At 45.5% G+C, this 17,818-nt stretch overlaps 1 non-coding gene across 1 annotated transcript; it reads right to left on the bottom strand.

The window, feature by feature from the left end:
- Window positions 1–13,002: 13,002 nt before the first annotated feature.
- LOC126548677 (U2 spliceosomal RNA) lies at window positions 13,003–13,185 on the bottom strand. Its single transcript, XR_007603015.1, has one exon. It is a non-coding gene; the product is annotated as a U2 spliceosomal RNA (small nuclear RNA).
- Window positions 13,186–17,818: the final 4,633 nt, after the last annotated feature.

Below are 17,818 nucleotides of genomic sequence, written 5' to 3'. Positions count from 1 at the left end.
CTGGCAAGGACTGAGAAGGGTATCATCCTGCATAGAATTTGTTATGCGGCCGTGAAGAACCCTTTCTGTTAATTTGACGACATTGGAAGTAAGAGAAATCGGTCTTGTGTTGTGTGAGTCAAGTCCAGCTGATATTTTCTTTAATAGTGGAATAATTTTAGCTACTCTCCACTCTCTTGGAACCCATGCATTCTTGAGAGAGAAATTTATTATGTTTAGGAGGTCATCAAGTGCATAATCAAATAAAATTTTTAGCATTCCTGTTGTAATTCCATCTGGACTGGGGGCTGACGCTGGCAACGAACTAATAATGCTTTCAATCTCTGTCGCTGTTACTGTTTCAAAGTCGTCTGCCAAGGGAGGTTTCTTTAGGCCTAAGGGCAATTTATGTTTGAAACGTCGCGCAAGTCCTTGAGCAATTTTCTCAAGTGATTCCGATACTTCTTTTGTTGATAGAACGACAGAATCGACATTCACGGGCGCCGGTATAACTTTACGAGATCGAAGAAATTTAAACAGGGCTTTTTTATTGCAAGACCTCGAAAGATATGTGCAGAGCTTGGAATCATAATCCTCCTTAGCTTTTGAGACTGTTCGTTTAAATGTAGTAGCTATATATGTATAATCAGCCCAATTAACAGGACTTTGGTTGAATAAAAGTTTCTTCCACGCTGCTTTTCTACGTATAAAATCTCGCTCGCAGTCAGAATTCCACCAGGTCCACCCTCAGAATTCCACCAGATCCACCCTTAGTAGATTGCACAACAAACTGAGCTTTTTTTGATGACTGTTTTAGAATGGAACATAGGCTCATTGCTTTAATATCCCTCTCCATGCTCTCCTGAGCGTGTAAAGCTGATTTTAATGTATTTTAAAATTTTTTGTAATTAACAAAAGTGCGCACATTACTATCTAAACTAGTTAACGGGGTAAGCAGTTCAAAAATTATAGGGAGGGATCACTGTTAGTTCCGGAGTCTACAGTCTTCCAGGAGGTGACAGACATGCTCGAGGTAGCAAACGCAAGATCTAGGGCAGATCGCGACTGACCCCGAACGAAAGTATGTGCTCTCGAATTTAAGCAAGAGAATTGATTCGTTAAGACCCAATCCCACAAGCGTTTGCCACAAGTGTCCGTTCTGAAACCCCACGATACATGATGAGAATTAAAATCTCCTACCAGTATGATGTTCTTCTGACTGCGTGCAATACAGATATCCAGATAGCGGGTATCTTGCACTCCAGCGGGGAAGTACGTGTTAATTATAGAAAAAGGTGTGCAACAGGGGAGTATTATATCCAGTGCTAAGATTTCACAGTCTGAGGACATTATCTGGTATGTTATAGTAGCTCTATGGCAGATTTTTGATGAGACAAACAAAACTAAACCACCGCCTCGGGATAAGCGATCCAATCGGAAACATTTAAGATAAAAAGTCTGACCAGCAACAAGCCAAGTTTCCTGTAAAATAATAATATCTGGAGAATGTTTAGAAATAAGATATAATAAATCTGTTGCAGCGGAAAGTATGGAACGACAGTTCCACTGAATTACTGTTAAAGTTCCTATGGTGAATAAATCCGAGCAGTAGGAACTGCTTGGTCTAAAACGCTCTCTTTTAAGAAGTCCTTCTTAGTCGGAATCTCTCTAACGTACTTTTTTGCCTTGGAGTTGGTGGGAGAGCTAAGTTTTTCTCTGTCGCTGACCTTGTTTGTTTATGAGATCGGGGGTCCATATTTACATCTTAATTTTCCATCCCTTCTGTGTCGGAGAGACAGATTTGGTCGATTTTCTCAGGAGTTGATGGCTTTGATGACTCGTTATTTGTGAATGTCTGCGCCGTCGATATTTCAGTTTGTGAACTCCACGGTAGATCCGACACCAGATCCTCAATATTGGCTTTATTAGTTCAAACCACAGAGCTAGTTGTGAGGACAGCACCTGAACAAGAGAGTCGGTGAGATTTTTCATGATGCGCTCCATTGCTTTCTCCAGCGCCTTTTCTACGAAAGCTGCCACAGCCTCAGAGATTGAGTTTTCCATACACATCGTTTGACGGGCCGTTATACCAGCATACCCCTGAGTCCTGCTCTGAATTTCTCCAATGGCCTCACGACGAGAGCATCGACGTCTTCTTTTGACCTTGCAGGGCAATTAGGCTCATCTGCGCGGTGGGGACCACTGCAAAGGCAGCAGGACTCATTTCGGGAAGAACAGTCATTTGAGTGATGGCCTTCTTCACAAATTCGGCATCGTGTGTTGGATCTGCAGCCTTTTATGGAGTGCCCGAACCGCCAGCACTTTAGACACTGAAGGACACGAGGTGATAGAGGCTCAACTCGGTATATAAGTGGCCATGCCTTGATTTCCGATGGGCGGTTCGTTCCAGCGAAAGTAGCAATGACTGTTTCAGTGGGCATGCGCTTATTATCAACGACACGGCTGCAACGATACACAGAAATCACGCCTGCCGCTGAAAACATTTCCAAAATTTCTGCCGGACATAGACTTATGTCGACACCGCGGACTAGGCCTTTGGTACGTGCAAGGTGATGAGGAATGAAACTGCTCACCGGATGTGTCTCGAAAACATCGCAATTCAGTAAATCTTGAATACAAGCCTGGTCTGACGAGCAGCAAAGAATCCCCCCTCGGCCGAACTGTCGAACCTCGGTGATTTGTTGAAAATTGGCCGAGGCCATCCGGAGTTCGGTTTGAATTGCTTTGAGATTCTTCATGCGAATCACTCCGCCATCACTCGGAACCAAAGCCACAGGTACGCTGTTCGTCTCACTGCGTAAGAAAAGCTCCACCGGCAAATCAAAGTTAGGAACAGAATCCGACCAGGAGGAAGCCTCCTGGCCTGGCGATGAGAGTGACATTGCAAAGAAACAGGAAATTACTCTGGAAGGTTAGCAGATATTGAAACAAAAGGTCAAAAACAAATACGTAAAAGACACAGATTAAAAGAAAACCGCCAGCTACTTGACCAGAACGAGTGTGCGGGAGCTCAGGAACCAGTAGTGTGCCCATCTCAATTCTCGTGCTTATGCCAGTCTTCTTTTTTACAACATAGCTGCTATGGGCTAACTCCCTTGGTTATTCTGATGCCTACTGGTGTTTTCACTGCATTTCCCAAATTTCTCGCTTTAATATTGCAAATAAAGTTCTCATTGTGCTGCGAGGATTCAAACATATGATCAAAAGACTGGCAGTCCACAATTCTATATTTCAGCCACTCTGCTGAAGGTACAGTAGTGGTGAATACTGATCCTGGAGAGCGCAATCAAGACAACAGGTGCCATGATTGGCTAACACCTGCGCAATGTCTGCGTACTGTATATAGAGCTGGCGTCCACGCCTTCAAGTTCTGACACATCACCTTCCCACTTCTGAAGGCAGTCCTATGTTAATTTTTCTTCTTACATGTAATGACAGTGATTGGGTGCACCTGCTTCATTAATCTTCTTCTAGTGCTTGGCTTCTCAGATTTACTGGATGGGTCTGCTAGTGTCTTGTTTTCCTCAAGCAGAGCGCGAGACCTAGCAGTGGGTAGCCCAAATATAGATTTGAGAAAACCAAAATGAATTCAGCAGTAAGAAGCTAAAGGGTTGTTTTGGTGGAGACCAGTGGCTAAGTCCGGATATGAAAGAAGAGGAAGAAAAGTCGAGTCTTTCCACTTCAACACTGGAAGGCACAACTCCCACAAATAAATACGACTCGTACTTATTTTACTTCTCTAAAGGACATTACTGACTTCCATTGGCAAGGGTTCACTTCAACAAGCACCGCATGAAGCAAACTTCCTGCGCATATTTCACTAGCTACTGCATCATTGTTTTGCATTATGAGTGAAACTGCAATTTTCTTTATGCCACAACTTGCCCAATTTTGTATTTTGCAGTAGGATGTTAGCTGTGCTATTAAGGCACTTAAATACTCGTGAATAGTTTTAGAGAAAAAAATAAAAGTAAGAAAGCAGTGGCTTTTTGTGCGTAGACTATGCATACATCTGGTGCTCTCATGGCCATTTCTTCCCTATCTGCTAAACCATTCTAAACAAGAAAAGCTGATACATAATTATTGTGCAAAGTCAGACCACAACTAAACCGGAGGTATCCTTGGTAAGCAAACTATATTTATTTGGTGACATTTTCTGCGGCCCTGCTATAGGGCTTTCTTTCCTGTTCAGCTGTGCAGGTTCATTGAGAAGTGACGAGACAGGTGGACAATTTTAATCATTGAAAGACTTAGCGAAACCTTTTTTGGGTTGTTTTTTCTTGGCTTCAGACTCTGCACATTGCATTTTAAGGCGTATTTTCAGTGTTTTTTGCTTTCTTTTTTAATGGGTAGGGCATGTTAACATTACACCATGTCAAGTATGGGGTGCCGTAGTGTTCTTGGATGGAGTCTTGCCCTTTCATTCTGTACAATATGTTGTCGGTTTTTTGTGTCCAGGGTCGTTTTACATTTGAGTGTGATTGTAGCATTTTTCTAAGTTTTGCCCACATCACCCAAGCTTGAAAGACTGCTGCCCACTGCTGGTGGCATACTCGCACATGGACATTTTTTTTTCAATAAAAGGAAGTTTGTCACTTATCCTGTGCACTGGTTGTCTTTTTGAATTACAATTTGTTGCCTATTCTTGCTCTTTTGTTGCATTTCAGATTAGGAATGACTATCATAATTGACATTAGTTAACCATATTGCACACAATATGGATATGTACTTGCATTGTTTTGCCACCAGAAATATAATAAGTAGAAGTTAATCATTCACAAATAGCTCCTTTGCATGGTGGCGCAGTGATGGATTGTGGCTATAAGGCACCAGCGCTGCAGGTAGCGCTGCTTGTGCAGAGTATTGTTCAACTCTAAAAACAGTGCTTTCAAACATCACTGTTCTTACGTCCATTTGTATAGCTCCAGTTCTTGTGAACAACACACATCTGGTGGAAGAGTAGCTTGCACTTGCAGTTGGGGCCAATGAATAGCCAAATTTCTGCCCGTTTGTATGTTATTAGCATGTTAGTAAAGGCAGTCGTTCTTATAGTGACCTGTTTTCCCAGTGTAGGAGCTGCTGCGGGGTGTCGGAATCTTGTACACATCTTCAGCTTTGCAGGGGACACAGCATCTGGCACATAGTTTGTCACAAGCCGTGTCTTCGGGGCAAGTTGAGTTGACCCACTTGCAAAGGGAGACCCAAGCTTGTTGGATACGAAGTGAACCGCCTGTACACTCAGTGGCCTTCTTCATTTTGTGACATATGTGGTTGTAGCGACCCTTGTTTTATGCAATTCTTGTCCAGCAGCGGTCTTTTGCTTTTGAAACACTCAGGATAGCTTTCAGCAAGCTCGACAGGAATAACGCTGAAAAACCAGCAGATATTAATCATTGCACTTATCATGCAAAGCTTCTTACATTATGATGAGGGCATAAATAAATGAGGGTGTTCCTCAAGGCTACATTTGTAGCACATGTCATGAGTTTGGGGCAACATTATGTACAGCAATTTTTTGATTGCATGCTATAGATTCAGCAGGTGTGGCCATGGTTGAAGTGCAGTGCAAGTTCAAGAACACAGATATCTATGAGCAGCACCCTGGTAAAGGAGAGGCTGGGAAAACTAGTGCGAAGCCTGTTGAACATCTGGTTGATCCTGTTGCTGGCTTCATCAGGCAAAGTGTGGAAGAAGAGAAGGAAGTCATCAACACATCAGAAGGTTTTTACATATATACGCTGCGCTAAGGTTCTCGGGCAGGTCTCTGTCATAACACGTCAAGTCAGCCTGCAGGCTATGTACGACCAACTACATATACCTTCTGTTCAGACAAAGAACTGCTCATTGTAACTGATGAGGATGGAGTAGGAAAAAAACAAAAACAGCACATCTGGTTTCACTGGTATCAACAGTGTTTTGTAAGTGTGCACCGCCATACTCCCCAATGCTTTCTTGGGTGACGCCAGCAAGGACCAGCTTGAGGCAAGGGGTAATAGACGTCTTTACAAGCTAAAAATGCATGCATGCATGGACAGCACATTGTGTCCAAAAAGTAGGCCCTTCCCAGGGGCCCTGGAGAAGGAACAGATTATTGACAGTAGGCAAAGACAAGCTTCTATGCTACAAACACCCAACACTGTTGCCGTGTAATAACCGCTGAAACAATCCCTCTGAAAGAGGAAATCATCGTTGTGCATCCATAAAGAGGGCAGACAGGAAAAGCCCCTTCAGCAATGCTGCCAGCTTCAAAAGGCCCACTTCGCACGTCCAGAATGCTGCCTTCTTAGACTTTACTGGGTGCAAGCATTCTACTCTCCAAAAGTTGTCATTGATAGCACTGTTGACATGGTGGCAATATAGTTTAGAAGCAATTGCAACAAACCTCTTCATAGTTGGTCGGGAGGCTAATGGTGCTCATGGAGCGACACCATGAGACAAGCAAGGTGACTGGATGCCTCCAAGCACTTGTTCGTTTATCACATTGTTCTGTTAGTAACAACCATGAGACCTCAAAACCAACAAGCTCAAGTTCGGCACTCGCGCGGTTACTGTGGAGGATCCATAATAAAAAGCACAAAAACAGAAAACTCAAGGGAAAGGATAAAGCACCATTTAACACTTAGTATTGCTGCAGCCCACCCCCTTTTTATTTTGTCTGGTCGTGCTATGTTTTATTTTACTATAGAAAGGCATGAACTTCTGTGCACAGGTTACTGCAGAGAGCATAGGTTATGTTCCCAAGCTCAATCAGTGTCTGATTTTTATATACACTATGTGCTGGCTCAAAGAGGCTCGAAACACTTTAATGGAAGCTTCTAGTAGAAAAGGTGCCTGAAAAAAAAATGCTGTGTTGCAACTGCCTTGGCAACATCTTGTCCCCTTAAATAAATTGTGCTTCCATATCAACTTCAGCCTTCCAGTTTAGACTAAAGTACCAGTGCACTTATGAACAACGAATCAGTTCTCAAAGAGTGTGTGCAGTGCAGCGAAAAGCATGGGAATGAATAAACATTGTGCTCCTGCATTGAAGGTGAAGAATGCGTTCCATAATGGCCAATGTGCTTTAGTAAGCTTCCCTGCAATATCAATTTGTAATGTACAAAGAGATGTCGAAGCTTACCACGAGTACAGATGCACTTGCAAATTATATTACAATTGAAAATAATGAGCACAGTGTAAACCTATGTGCACTTCCACTCTTAGTTTTAGCTTTACTGCACGATGCTTATTTCCACCCCTGTATTGTGGTGTAGCAAGCCACAAAATAAACATTGCATAATTGGGCGTTTTAAGATTACCTTTCTCGCAATACACCAATGTCTCGCGGTGAAGCCTAAGCAATGTACTGCGGTGAAGCACACTAAAAGTGGCAAGGGGCCACTGTCACTGTACATAATAAGAGTTCTTTAATTATACACTCGCACAAACGCCGTCTCTCAGGTCGCCTAAGTGGGCATACTATGCTGGGTGATAGCGGCCCCCTTCCACTTTTAGTAGGCTTCACCGCGTAACTAAAATGTACTGCGGCAAGGAAGCAGTGAATAAACAAATGGTTTTTACAACAGTACAGAAATAAACGCGCACCATGCATCAGTCTATCACACGGAAGAGCGTCGCAACAAAAGGTAGCTGATTCACACGGGCTGTGTAGCCCGCTTATGAGCCGTAAAGGGTATTATGGGTAATTCAAAACTTCAGGCACACAGAAATATATTTATATGTTTACGTTCGTACCCTTTGCGTAATAAGACTGCCAGCAATTCCACAATAGAAAGTAATTTAAGACACAAACGCAAAGAACACAGACATATGCCTCGTTTTAAACTCGGTCGTCATGCAAATGACACAGCACCGAAAAACGTGAACATGCTGTGTGTTAGCATCGTAAACTTCATATTAGGCAAGGAGCACACCACAATCCCGCGACAGCCGCTGATGAGGCCAAAACGGGAGCACGTCTGTGAGCGCGCCAATGTAGCACCTAAGCCACTCTGCTCCTCCACCACCCCCGCTGCACGGCTGCACCACTCGTTCCAAGCACAGCACACCAAACACACATTCAGCGCTGAACAGTGGGCGGTCGACGCAGTCGCATTTACATGACTTGTAGCGAGCAGTACCTCCCACATCCCTCGATGTCCGTTAAGCAAAGTCGGACACGGCGACGCCACATCGCGGTTCGCAGAACTTCGCTGCCGAGGCGCTAGGCCACTTCGTCATTTCAATTGTCACCACCGCCGGGTTCTCAAGGAAGCACGGGTTACACAACGCAGATTCTGTACTGCCAGAGCTCACCGAGGCCAAAGCCGTACTACCGCACCACCACTGATCACGGCTTTCCGCCAAGTAACACAGAACCTACAACCAATACACAAGCAACGCAAGCACAATCACATGAGCAATGTTGAACAACACGTGGTCCAGAGAACGATCAAGCTGAGGACGAACACGCCACGGCGTCGCTCGGCGCCACTGTCGTGCCTTCTCAAAAATTCCTAAAGGATTCTGTCCCTAGGCACCTAGGATCAGGTCACGTGAGGGATTTCTGTACGACATTTATACGCACGCGACCAAGAGTAAACTAATCACGTGACATTCAATAGCGTTACTGCCGAAACTCAAAATCCCAACTTTCACGGCACGTTCTTATTCGAGGGCGAAAAAAAAAAACAGTTCACTACAAGAGAAAACAATAATAATAATAACATCAGGCATTTGTTATTCAGCGCCCCTAATTTCTGAGTATTATGCTGCTAAAAGAAACTGAGATATCTAAACAACTTTTGCAGGTAGCTTAAACGTAACTAATACATGTACACTTCTGACCACGATCGGGGATGATTCGGATTGAGCTTGAGCTAGATCGAGTGTTGCTACGCGGTCATTTGTGATAGCGATCTTGTGGGATACGCGATCAGCCTCTAGATACCGGGCGAGATGGGCTATCATGATCATCATCAAAAACAATTATTGCATGGTCTCTGCAGAATATTTTGTTGTAGTCTGTCAGGAGGGTCTTCTTGGACGCTCTTGACTGGGTTTAGCATAGGTGGGGTCCTTTGTCCAGGGCTCCAATGGCCTCAGCTGCCCTGCGTGCTCGCTGCACGAGCTAGATCACAGGTAATTTTTTGCTAGTGACTCTAATCGGGTGGATGGATGTTAGGAAAGTCCCCTTTGGAACGGGGCGGTGGGCTGCGCCACCAAGCTCTTGCTATTATACTGCCTAATGCCTACCTAGGTTAAAAAAAAATGAAATAAAAAAACCCCTATGAACTCCCACAACCAACCAACCGTTCCCTACTTTTCTGCCACCAGTCTTCCAATCGCCTCTTATTAGTCTTTATTGCGGACATGGATATGTGGATAGATGTTATGAGCGTCCCCTTTGGAACGGGGCGGTGAATTGCGCCACCAAGTTCTTGCTATACTGCTCATGTCCTACCTAGGTTAAAGAATAAAAAAGAAAAACAAACACTATGAACTCCCACAACCAAAAAAACATGTTTACTGTTACGTTTCGCCTACAACGCGCGGTAATGCCGGCGCGGATGCAACGGACGCCGGGGCTTTGTTCAAAGCGGCGGACATTTTGGCCCGTCCGACGCCGCCGCAACGCCTACCCGCCAAGCGTGTCCAGGCGTGTTTCAGTGCCACGTGTCTTCGTGTGTGTGTGTGTGTGTGTGCCCACGCTTGTCAAAGCGCGGCATCAGGGGAGCGGAGCTCCCCAAGTGAAGGTTGGCGATGCGTCACTACACTCGGTTCAGCAGGTCTCTCGGCTCGACAGTTCGCGCCGTCGTGGGGTCATGCTCCGCCGTCCCGTGACCTTCATCCCGTGACCTTCATCCCGTGACCTTCTCTTTTGGACCGCGACGCCGAGAGTATAAGAGCAGCTGCCCCCGGACGCCAGGGAGAGGTTCCGATTTGTACTGTTGAGTTACGTGCTCTCCCGTCTCTCCACTTCGGTCGACATGACCGGCCGCTCTTTTGCTATGTTAGAATAAACAAGTTGTTCTGTTACCAGTCTTCTCTTGCTTTGCCGGGACCTTCGGATGCTTCCAGTGCCCCAGGCCGCCAGGCCAACGCTACCCTTGGGGCCTGCGACCCATTGGCAATAACGGGCGTCAGCACCGAGGCCCCAACAACTCGTGCCAGCGGTGCGACTCCAACATTACTCACGTCTGCGACCTCTAGCGAAGTTAAATGAAAACGCTAAAAGAAAAAAAAAAGTGAGTGCACCTGAATAAAAAAAAAAAAAAATTAAGAACCTTTTACTCAGCATTAGCAAACTGTAAAATTTATATATTGTCCCAATTTAACCATATTTTGCAAATCTGAATTTGTAGCAAGTTCTCAGAGTTGCCGACGATCAGCAGACGATAACTAGATCCGGATCGTTGGACCGTGCAGCAGCGGACATTGTTGATCGCAATCAAGAAATCCGATCCGCATCGGCCCCGATCGCTATCAAAAGTGTACGCGTGACACCGGTATAAAAGGCTCATACTCAAACCTAAATTTACCAAAGAACGTTATTTCGTTTCTGGAACTTCCTCAAATTACAACGAAAAAATGAAGCTGCAATACTTATGTCAGGACAAAGCGCCAAACTTCTCTTGGGTAACAGCCTTTTTCATTGGCCAGCATTTGGGCGCCCGCCACTCATGTGACAGATCGGCGTGGTAACAAGGCGATCGCCCCCCCAATTTAGGGCAACACTTACATAAGAGAATACGTGCTGATACGTAGAACTAACAAAAGCAAATCATGTCATTACGTATTTACGCACCTGGAACCGTTCCTTGGCTTCGCTGGAACGAGGATCTAATGACATCCGCATGCGATTCATCGAGATAATTAAGTGACGGAGAGGAACGACCACAAGCACATATATACGCTTGTCGACACGACTCTGACGGCCCTTTTTGCAAGATGTCTCGTGTTTAGGCGTAGCCCACAACGACGGTCAGGAGTCAGGAAATGACATACGGCCGACACTATTATGCAAACCACACGCGCGACTTAACGATGATGATACCTGCCCGAGCCTCTCGCGCCTTTTTCCTCCCCGTCGCATTTGTACCGAAAGTGTGAAATACATCTCTCTGAAAGTCTTTTCGCCCTCCATTCGCCCAAGTATAGCCAAAGTGCGCTCCATTCATCAGACTTGACCATACTACGAGCCCGTTTCCATGTTCAAGGCGGCAACTTTCTCGTATGGCTTAGTCCTAACGGACATACTAACAGAGGTGACATATGGCTCGAGCTACGACTCCAAGACATATCCTCCACACGAGCACACGGGGAGCTGCTGTTCTGGCGTTGCCTGAAAAAAAAAAAAGAATAGACAGATCCCACGTACTGTGGGAATGGGTGTACGCGAAACTTTCATGAGCATAACGCGCGATGAAGGCGGACGCGATCATGGGGCTGACGCCTCGATGGGATCGTCCTCTATCTCGCTTGGGAGCACCACGCAGACGCATGACTTCTCACCAGCAGCACGGCACACATCGCAGGCGACGCTTTCCCACCAGGCGCGCTACGGCGCAGCGATCACGTCAGAGGTAAGGATTTTAGATTGCGCGCGCTGCTCTTCCTCCTAACCCCCCTCGCTCTTCGCCCCCATATCGTGCCAGGGCAAAGACGTTCGCTCGCTTAAGAGGAAGCTTTAGCTCAGGTGCTCCTATCTAAATACATGTAAAATGAGAATTCGTTTTTCTCAGCAACCACTGCACCAAATTTGATGACGTTTGTTGCATTTAAAAGAAAGACTTAAAATCTAGTGACTGGTGGTTTCGAATTCTTGAGTTTGGTCGTCAATCTTTTATGAAAAATTGGCAAAAATCAAAAACTTTTAAAAAACGAAACTATCAAGTTTACAACTCTGTAACTCAACAACGAAAAACGATACTACAATTCTGTGAGTTGCATCAAATAGTACATCTAAAGCGGACAAAATTGATATGTTACACATGAATATAAAAAAATTTAATAATTGGGAAATACAACTTGTGCAAGATCCTTGTAAACAACGTAACAAATTCATGTAAGATCTAAAATGACATATTGAATTTGTCCGCTTTGAATGATCTAATGGATGCCGTTTACAGAACCGCGATATCAGTTCTAGAGCTATGAATTTGTAAACTTCGTGCTTCTATTTTTTTCAAACGGTCAAATATTTGAAAATCGTTTTAAGAAAATTCAAGCGCTAAATCGAAATGCCGCTTCCAACAGTCACTAGAATTTAACTTTCTCTTTCAAATGCAACACATTTCATTAAAATCGGTCCAGGGGTTATCTCATAAAAACGTTTTTGCGTTTTACATATATTTGAATAGGCCGCGTCGGAGTTGGGCCCGAGCTAAAGCTTCCTCTTAACCTAAAGAACACCAGTGCCGAGGTGCGAGTGCTACTAACAGACACCGAAGTCAAAGATTAGGGTCGCCTGCCATTTTTGAATCTCGAATACCTATTACAATGCACAATGATTAAACTGGAGTCAATAAATTTGGCGCGAATGTAAATTACAATACGCTGGTCTACTGGCTTTCAGAATACCACAATACACTGCCACTAGAAGACCCTTTAGCTCCTGTTACGTCTCAACACGGCAAAGAGCATTCCCTAGGTGTTTCCAACGAGCCAAATTTCCGGAGTCCCCCCCTACGGCGTGCCTCATAATCAGAAAGTGGTTTTTGCACGTAAAACCTCACAATTTAATTTTAATTTTTTTTGCCTTGCTTGCGTTTTCTTTCCTGAAAACTCGGCGCTCGCTACTTTCCTGTCGAGAACGCTGCGTCACACTGATAACGCGCATGCCGTTCGTGACTGAGAAGTACCGGGCTCGCAGCGTTAAAGAAAGGAAACGCGGGCAAGACAGATGACGATTATTGTTGTGGGACAAGATAAGCTCCAAAAGGTGTAAATTTTTCTAAGAGTGTGTAGGTTCTGCAAAAGATTGCGTGCGTCTACCCAGCCGGGTAGATTGAAAATTTTCCCCATACATGGGCCGATCGTGAAGATAGCGCAATACCGGGCCGACCCGCAGCGGAGGTGAAGTAGGCTTTAACCACTATACGCCAAAATTGCAAAAATAAATTTAATATCTGGGGTCCAAATACAACCCGTATAGGATATTAAACTTATAAGAACAGATACTACACTTTTACACGCGTCGGCCATGTCTACGTTCACACCGCCCACTCTTTGTCGGCGTTCCAAGCGCTTGCGTATCTCCTTTCCTTCCGCTCTCCCGTGGTGGCGGTACCGTACGCGCGCTGCCCGCAGGACCGCGAGGCCGAAAGGAATGCGAACCGTTCATGCGGCCCCGATCCCGCAAACTTGGAACGTTTCACCGGAGCAGCGACCAGATTTCAGAGGAAGTTTATGGGGAACAAATTTTGTGTGGCCTGTGTTGTGTGTGAGCGCTTGTGGTTTTCGAATGACCTCATAACCATTACTGCATTGCGGGACGTCGACAAACGCCCGATCGCTTTGGCTACAGTGAAGCAGTGTGTTGGTTCTACGTGCCGGGATTCGTTAGTAAAAGGTGTAGTGTCGCATTTTGCAGCAATACATGGGTATGTATAACCCTCGGTGCTTCATCATCTTCCGAGGCTCAACGTCGTGGAGGAGCGACTAGGCGCGCCTCGCCTTGCATTTACGTGCGTACGGCGTTCGGCGCACGGCAAAGGACAGTTCGCCATAAAGGGGCCCATATACACAGCTTGGCTTGTCATCCACCTTCACAGAGCGGAGGGGCACTGAATTTTTTCTCATGAAGTTAGAATATGACGCTTGCAAGCATCTTATTCTAACGCTATATTCGAACAAACATGTATGTTCACGTTAATTGCAAGGGAACACGCGTAGTGCTAGAAAAAGAAATGCAAGGCAGGAGACACTAGGGTTCAGCCACTTAACGTGAGGAAATATATTTCAAAAGAAACATGCGCAGGGAGATTAATATTTCCTGCGTTCTGTTTGATTTCCCACGTCCTTTTCACCAGCGTTGCAAAAATTTGCAGCATCCACATTACTCGCTGTAGGAAATAACGAATAGAAGGAAAATGAAAACCAGTAGCTAGTTGTGTTGTGGATGAATATTAGATAACTTATTTGCTGCCACCTTCTTTACTCTTAGAATACGTTTAAAATGTGTTTCATTATTGTTCGTCAAATAAAATGATCACACAAAAGAAAATGCAAAGCGGCACATGCATGGTTATTGCAGAAAATCTGCATACTTTTGTGCATCAATAAAATATTGTTAACTGTGTCTTTAGGAACGTCTTCTGCTCTTGCGAAATGGGAACAGTTGTATTCGTGCTTTTTCCATTGATTCCTCTTGTGGCTGCTACACGAAAAATACTTTGGACAACTGAAGTCAGTCTAGATTTTTTTTTTTTTTTTGATGCGAGCTTTCCACCATTCAAATACTTCTCATATGTTCACCGTCATTTCAATGCAAACTCATCGTCACTTTGATCCAACTCGGTGACGTTTTGACACTCTTGAAATTTTTACATCACCGCCCTCCCAATCTCACTAATGCGCTTCCCATTGTTGACAGATGAAGGGGTCAAAGACACTGCGCCACCTCCATTTGAACGTCGGGGATGGGTCCATCCGTTTGTCGCCTGAGCACGATAATCTTTAGGAATACGAGGTCTTAACAGCCTGGGAGCAACGTTGACCAGAGTTTTCCAATGTCACGAAGACGAACGATTTCTGGTACAACCCATCCCACGATGACTATCGAAGTTAATGTGATTAGAGTTCAAGCAATATGCAGCGACACACCATATTGCCGAATACATGTATCTTTATTTAGAATCTGCAGTGAGTATTCTGAGATTCCGATTGCTTTGACTACATCCAACATACACCGTTTCCGTGATCGGCCAACTTTGCTGTGAGACTGGCTCGCCATGGTCGGTCATGGCCACAACTACATGACGACGACGCAGTGACGGCGATGAAATGACGAGGAAAGAATGACGTTTGATGGAACGACGAATGCTGTATAACGACATTGGCATGAAAAAAGTGATATGACGACGAGTGAATGACGACGATGGCGTGTCGACAACTATATGTCTACGACTTGACGACGACGGTTGACGAGATTCGGCAGACGAACGATGGCATCACGACGACGGTATGGTAACAAATGTATGGCGACGATTGTATGACGAGACACAATGACGACTACGGCATGACAACGTCGTCATAGCCACGACTGAAAGACAACAGAAGGATTACAACGGAATGTCAAAGAAAGGATGACGTCGATGGAACGACGAACGTGGTATGATGACGACGACATGACAATTGGATGACGTTTCTGATATGAAGACAATGGTACGACAACAGCGCGATGACGACGGCATGACGACAATGGGATGACTACGATGTATGACGATGGTGGCGTGAAGATGGCGGTATAAAGCGAATCGGATGAAGAACCTGGGATGACAACGACGAAGCGATCACAACGACGGTATCACAACAAATGCATAGCGACAACTGTGTAACGACGACGGCATAACAACGGCGGCATAATCACGACTGAACGACGACAGCACGTTTACGATGAAATATGGAACAAGGACTGACGTCGGCGAAACGGTGAAGGCAGTATAATGACGACGGCATGATGACAAATGGATGACGTTTGTGAAGCGATGACAATGGTATGACAGCGTTACAAGGATGGCATACCGACAACGAGATGACGATGTCATGATGAGAGTCGGATAAGATGTAATAACGACAATGGAACAACCACGACGGCATGACGACCACGAGGTCATACTAGTGGTACACGTTAGCAGGCAACTTGGGCCATTTGGTCTAAGTAGGTTATATACTTAAACTTCTAGAGTGGCAGTCCCAGGCGCCGCCTACGGGAGTGAGTGAAAACGCCGGCGGCCATATTGCTAGAGAAAAAAGAGCGCGGCTGCTGCATAGGCGGTCGCGGTATATGGGCGGCGCTCCCTGCGTTTGCGGTTACGCGATGAAAAATAAAAATGATACCTCTCTAAGAAATATATCAGATCGTGGTTGTGTGTTGCTGTTGTCGAAAAAAAAAATACTCCTGCGTCGATTCATTGCCGCAGGTTTCTCAAAGCTATCTACGGGACGCTTCGCCAATCGCCCTTCCTCGCATTGTTAAATTATGAACGGTCTCTCCGTACGCACTATGCTTGTGTGATGTGAGTGCTTAATGAGCAGTCACCACTGTTTACCCACTAGTTGACGTGAAAAATTATTAGACACCTTGCATAAAGACTTAATGTACCGTCCGTCGGTCGTCGTCGTCGTACAGCGGTCCCTGCAGAGAGCCGAGTATGTTCGTCGTGCTTATAGACTGTGCGCGGTTGCAACAGTGTTTAACTGATTGTGGCATGCTTTCCGAGGGCATTATAACACCTCGGTAAGTCATAGCTGCTCCAGTCGCGTAAAGACGACGCCGGTTGTAACGTTTCACTTGTAACATTAGCTCTTGTCTGCTCAGAATCGTCGTACATCATGCGTACGTTTGCTTCAGTTCGCAACGGTTGGGGAGGTGCCCGTAACTACGCGTATGACATTAATATGTTTACGTCCTATATATACTTGCTGGCACGTCAGTGCCAGCAAGTATATATAGGACAGTCGGTCGGTCGGTCGGACAAAAGAGTGCTAATCGTCTTAAAAAAGTGGGCGCGGGTGACCACGTGTACAGTTTTCCCAGTGACGCAAGAGCGCTGCTAATGTCGATCGTGATCGGGTTTGATCGCGATCGAAAGTGTTCGTGTGACGCCGGCTTGAAAACTCCTACGCATTGAGAACTTGTTTAAATTTGTAGCGGGAAAATCGCGGGGCTTATCCGTGCGTTACATGTTAGGTGATTTCTGCGATACAATTTTCATGTCTTGTCCAGCACATGCAAGACTAATCTCCATGGACTACAGAGCGTACAAGCCCAAGCACATCGGACATGTCTTGGCCTTCCCAGATGTTCTTCGACAACTGCAACGATAGTCATCGCACAGGAGTCCCCGATCACCACACATATCGCCACTGAGAGGCTAAAAGCGCACATTGGACACCTTTCTCGACCACTATATAGCCTTTTTGCCAGCGCAAAGACCACGGGCTACATTCTGTGGCGTTGTGACCAGACAAAAGGAATCGATACCATCTGGCTTCAAGCCTATGAAACGCACAACGTCGGCATTGGGGTGTCTCCAGCAACCTCGCGTGTGCCTCTCAGTTATTGGGATTGTTAAGAAGACAGACTTGTCACCGCTAGCCCTGAAGCCGTTGTCTCTGCTTCTCCTAAAGGAGTCCTATTTTGACCGCATCCACAATTACACAGACGGCTCCATGAATTACAACAGTTTTACCGGAGCAGTAGTTGTTCCATCGTACGCCGTCTATTTGCAGTTAAAATTATCTGACATTACGGTGTCGACAGCAGCAGAACTTTCGGCTCTTCAAGGTGCAATCGATTACGTGCTCCAGCAGCCACCAAAACGTTGGCACATTTCTTGCGATGCGAAAAACGGCCCTGAAAGCTCTGCAATTTGCCCCACGTCATGGGTTACACGAGCAGCTAGTGTCGGAAATAAGGCACGCTCATCACCAAGCGCTCGAGAAAGGATACGGCATTCTATTTCAATGGTTACCGAGCCACTGCGGAATTGTCGACAACGACAGTGCAGATGAAACTGCGCGCTCGGCTCATGAACATCAGCAAATGCCTATACCACTCTCGGGAACGGATGCTGCGCGGCAACTTCAATCACTTCTACTTCACCACATCACA

The sequence above is a fragment of the Dermacentor andersoni genome, chromosome 1 (genome assembly GCF_023375885.2).
Source record: "Dermacentor andersoni chromosome 1, qqDerAnde1_hic_scaffold, whole genome shotgun sequence".
Classification (NCBI taxonomy): Eukaryota; Metazoa; Arthropoda; class Arachnida; order Ixodida; family Ixodidae; genus Dermacentor; species Dermacentor andersoni.
The sequence above is the reverse complement of the archived record's forward strand: the minus strand, read 5'-3'. Positions and strand labels throughout refer to the sequence as shown.